Here is a 6,000-nt window from a genome sequence, read left to right on the forward strand (position 1 = left end):
TTTATGAATTACAGAAACACAGTGGACCTAACATATATTGACTGGGTGCTGATTTCATTAGATTAATCAAGTATTTGGTATCTTAAAAGACCCTACTGGCCCAAGCACAAAGCTTCTGAATGCTATGTCAGTGTGTAGAAAACCCACAGGAGTAATTAAGAGACTGTTCACAAGTTTAGTTTGGACAAATTCCATATACTGGATTTGGCAGCCAAGAACTAGCAATACTGGATTCATTTATAAATGAGAAAAGGAGAGTTTTAGCAGGGAAACTCATAGCTTTATCTCATTTATAAAAATAGGTATAAATTATAAACAATAGATTTACAAACTGAATCCAAAATAATATTCAAAAATATACCATGCCCAAGTTGGGCTTATCTTGGGAATACAAATATGCTTTTAGCATTGAAAATATATTAAAATTACATGAACAGATTAAGGGAAAAAATCCACAACGTCATCTAAGAAATGTGGAAATGTTATAAAATTCAATATCTCTTGTGTACAGTAACAATAGGAAACTAAGAAGAGAGGCATTTGCTTAGCCTGATAAAAGATAGGTATCAAAGTATATCACAAATATCCTCTTAGTAGCAAAACATTAAATGTGTTCCCTCAAAATCAGGAATAAATTAAGGATTGCAAACAATTGCTACTTTTATTGAGGATCCTTTCCAATATAGTAAGAAAAATTAAATTAAAGGTATAATTATTTGAAGAATATTTAAAAGAAGAAAAATGGGTACTATTCATAGATGACATGATTGACCACATAAAATATGCAAAATTATCTACAGACAAATTTATAGAAATAATGAGAATTCAGTATGGTGGCTTGCCATAAGATTCGTATTCAAAAATAGGTGGTATCTCAATATGCAAGGAAGAAACAAACAATGGTTAAAGCAGAGGGAGAAAGAAAAGAGGGTGAGCAAGAAACTATTTACAATAACAGAGACAAAGAGTGTAGAAATATGGGTATAGAAAATGTAAACCTTATTGAAAGATATTAAAGATCTAAATAAACAGGGATATTCTGTGCTCAAGAATATAAAGACGCAATATGTTAAAAGTATGTATATGTGTATATATATATATATATATACTCTCCTCAATTTCTACCACTGCCCTTTTTATTCCCCTTTTATTACCCTAGCCTAACGCACTAGCATCTTTCACATTTTTTCTAATTTTCTCCCTGCTGGTCTCCATACTTCTACCAATGGCCTCAGAAAATGTCAATCTTGTGCTCAGAATTCCTCAATAGATTCATATTTCACCAAGTAACTGCTAAAATCCTTAAAACTGCCTGCAAGATGCTAGAGGAACTGGCCCCACAATTACCTGTCAATCACGTCTCCTGTCACTCTCTTCTCATTCACTTTGCTCCTAACATAATGGCTTCCTAGCTATTCCTCAAACACACCAGGATCCTTCCTGCTCTAGCTGTTTCCTCTACGTCACTAAAGCCTTTGTCTACTTCATGTCTTTGCTAAAATTATTTCTCAGAGAAGTTGATGTAATTTGGATATTTGTCCTTACCCAAATCTCATGTTGAAATGTAATCCCCAGTGTTGGAAGTGGGGCTTGGTGGGAAGTGTTTGGATCATCTGGTGGATCTCCCACGAGTGGCTTGGGCCATCCCTTGGTGTTAAGTGAGCTCTCACTCTGAGTTCACAAGAGATCTAGGAGTTAAAAAGCATGTGGCATCTACGCCCAACCTCACCCACTCCACTTTCTTCCTCACAAGAGCTCCTGCTCTGGCCATGCGATATGTCTGTTCCCGCTTTACCTTCTGCCATGATTAGAAGCTCCCTTAGGCCTCCCCAGAAACAGATGTCAGTACTATGCTTCCTGTACAGCCTGCAGAACCGTGGACCAATTAAACTGGTTTTCTTTATAAATTACTCAGTCTCGGGTATTTCTTTATAGCAATGCAAGAATGGCTTACTACAAGAGTCAACTCTGACTATTATATTTAAAATTTCGACTGGTTCTCTGCTATGGGAGTCCTATCTCACTTTATTTTTCTCAGTGACATTTGTTCCTTCTTATGTACTATATAATTCACTTATTTATTATGTTTATTTTCAGTCTCTGCCCTATTTGAACTTAATCTTCATGAGAGCAGGGACTTTTTTTATTATTGTTAAATCTACAGCATAATTAGCAGTTGCTGGAACATATGTATGGCAGACATACCTGACAGCAATAACTTAAATGAAGGATACTGAGAATGACTCTGCACGGTAGACACGCTGATAGCCGTAACTTAAGCATCTCCTGAGAATACGGATGCACCTAAACTATATAAACTTTAGACTTTTTACAAATGGTACAAAACTGCATCTTTTCACAAACGGTTCTCCTGTCTAGGCTGTCACCACTGGACTGCCTTATATGTAAGTTCCCTTGATAAACCTTATGTCTCATTCTCTGGTTTTGGGCCTCTTCTTCAGTCTCTCAGACATAGCATCCTCTCGTTAGAGTCAATACAGGTCTGGCAGGTCGAGATAGTAGGCACTCAAAAAATATTTGTTAAATGTGCAATAAATGAAATGTAATTTAGACTATAATGAGATAGGGACTATTAATTAATAAAATCATTTTGAAATTATTATGTATACTCCCTAGAGTGGAAAAAAATTAAGGAATATCATAATCTGAGGAGAATGCGAATCATCAGAAATTCATACAAATTGCTGCCAAGATTGCAAATTTGGACATTTTTTGGAAAACCTGTTGATACTATTTCACAAAGTTAAACATTCATGTGCCTTGCAAACCAATAATTCTACCTCTATGTAGGAACCCTAGAAAAACTTATATATGTGCTTATGATACATGCAAGAATATTCATAAGGGTATGATTAATAATAAAATATGGAAGCTACAAAGATGTACTATGACAAAGGAACAAATAAATTAATGGTGTTATATTTACTCAATTAAATATGAGAAAGCAGTTAAAGTGAATGAAACACAACTATTTGTAGAACTATGGATGCATCTTAAGATGTTAAACAGAAAAGTCCTATAAGACTGCAGAAGATATGAAACTATTTTTATAAATCTCAACAGAAATAATATTAGGTTATACTTGACTTTGGCTTACATGCATATGTCAAAAAAGCTACATATATGTGTTTGTGTGTCTATGTGCATGTGTGTGTGTGTGTAAATAAATAACTACAGTAGTTTTCTCTGGTGGAAACGGAGGAGGATGGGCATGTAAAGTGTATATGGGTAGATGAAAGTCATGTTAACATTTTAGTTCTTGAGTTGGTTGATTGGTTCACCAATGTTTATTATTTATTTTTCTAACATATATTATAGACATACACACACATTGTAAATATATCAAATATAATTTTTATATTTTAAAAAATATTTAAATATTTGTGTATTTGAACAAAAAATAACAAAGGGAAAAGGAACTGCAAATTGCTCATAGCACTGTTTTGCTTTCTTTAAAAATATGGTTGGTTATATTAGTGATGTGGAACAATTGTTTATCAGTTCCTTTTCAAAATTCTCAGAGATCTTTTGATCATTGATTAATGCCAAATTCTGTGGTTTGTAATATATTCTATTTACAGTTTTGATCCTTCAAACTTCTTTAACAAGTCTCAGTGCATCTTTGAAATCCAAGTGTTTTCTTTTTAGTGTTTCACTTTGCTCTTTTTATTAGCTGAAATGACCTTCTTGAATTATTGTGGCATAGAGGAAAGAGGAAGAAGGAAAAAGTCATCTGAAGAAGTGTTCTTTCTAAGCAGCTCATCTATTCCACGTCCTTACAAATAATTCAACGGTGTTTATTCTCAACCAAAACTCTGCTATTATTCTAACGATGGATAACCTGTTCTTTACAGTTCTATCGTATTTCCTGATCCATGCCAATTGCCTAGATGGAGCTGTGAATATGGCCACAGTGATAGGTGGCTGTGAGGGTTTTGTGAGAGGCATTTTCTTCTGCAGGGCAGAAAAAATGCTTGGAATGGAGGATTAAAAAAATAGTAAAGCTCATTTCCGTTGCATTATGTATTTTGATGTATTTCTAATGTATTCCTCTTCAACACATATCTTCACTGGAGTAGAGGTAAAGACAGAATGAGCAACAGTTGCTGTTTTATGCACATCAAGTACCCATTTTTAAAACTCTTAAAAATGCAGCAAAGCAATTTAAAAAGAGCAAGTAGCATGGTTGCTTTTTTTTAAAAAAAAGTCTTTTCTCCGTAGCTACATTTACGAGACTCAAGATATGTAAATGAAACAATATATGAATTTGGCTATACCAAGTTTCTTTCAAAACTGTCTAATACAAAGATATTAAATCCATCTATTTATGCATTAAATCCAGATTTCTTAATACAGAGCCAACACTTCTGTTGCAGTTATTCAACAGGATTGCATTTTGTATCAAGATATATTTCAGATGTTGAAAAGATTCCATTTTCAACAATACTTTGGATCAACAATAGTTTTATTAATCATTAGTCAAACATGTTTTCTTCCCTTTAAGTCCTCTCCTTGACTTTCTGTAGTACCTGAGAAATTTCCAAGTAAGTGAGAATTTCCCTTGCCTATTGAAGTCAAATTATTTTATGTGTTTGAATTACAAATTGAAGGAGGCTATGGTTTTATTGACTCACTTTTGTGTTCAAATGCAAAAGTTTTTGAAATCATTCTGTGCTCATAGTCTGTCATTGCTCCTTCTGAGTCCCCTTCTCCTCTTTTGAAGTCATTGTTGTATAAAGATGAAAAAAAAGACATGTCCTATTAGCTAAATCAATATTGATATTCAAGAAAAAGATCTAAAATAATTTCTAAAGAACTCTTCTCACATAAAAATAAATCATCTTTGGTAATGTATTTTTTAAAAGAGTTTGGCTTTTATGTTTATGCAAGACTGACTTCTTGCTAAGCCTTTACTCCAAGACATTTCACAATGGAGCTCCCCAGTGTTTGTCCTTGTCATTTTATAGGATTAATTTGATCCATTGTCATTCACCTAACTGCCTTGTACCTCTTGTTAGTACACAATCCCTAACTAAACCTGAGAATTTGTTCTTCAGACTTTCTAAAATGACTCTTCCATTCACTCTCAGGATGTACCACTTATCATACCTTCAATGGCTGAAGAAAACATACTCTTCTTATGGGCTTTTTGAAACTCTGAAAAATCATTTGTTAAAGGAGGGGTTTCAAAGGAAGTATTGTCTTTCTGGCTTAAAGTTTATGCTTTTTCATCACATACCATAAAAGAGGCACATTAATAATCATATTTTTTAAACAAGGTAAAAGAATGGAATTTTAATCTGAGTGCTTAGAGGGAAGATGAGAGGCAGCAAGAAGACAAAAGCGAAATGGGAAAGCCAAAGCAGTAAGAAAGGAAAGAAACTTCAGAGATGAATTGTAGCAAAGAAATATGTTTATCATTACTCTCAGAATATATAGATTTTTAACTAAAATATTAAGTCCTTTGAAATGTTCCAAAAACATGAAAATCTGAAATTGATTCTCGCTCTTGAATTCAACGATTAGCATTTCATGAGCTTCTGCCCCCTCTTGGTGAATCTTTCCTTACTAACATTAGTTATCAAGACACTTGGCATTTTTTCACAGCATGCATGAGTCACAACACAGACACCCTTATCCTCAAAATAAATGGATATTGAACTTTGAATAAAACATGCCTCTTCTATCTTAATCTCAAATTTATGAGTGTGCTCCTCTCTCTTAGTCTGTTGCCGGATTGCCTTCAGGTGATAGTTTATTCTTTTATGCATTCCAGGTTGAAGAAGGGTGAACCAAGGATTTCTTTGGGAAGCATCTGTCCATAAATGGGAAAGGACTGGGAAAGATGCACTGAGATTTTTATAGGGCCCCAAGTCACTTCTATTAGGCTAAATTTCTAAGACATGCTAGGTTCTTAGAAATTTCACAAAAATAGTTGTCTGATGGTAATACAATTAAATTTTCTAAAGTAAAATGATT

This window comes from Nomascus leucogenys, chromosome 12, assembly GCF_006542625.1.
Source record: "Nomascus leucogenys isolate Asia chromosome 12, Asia_NLE_v1, whole genome shotgun sequence".
NCBI lineage: Eukaryota > Metazoa > Chordata > Mammalia > Primates > Hylobatidae > Nomascus > Nomascus leucogenys.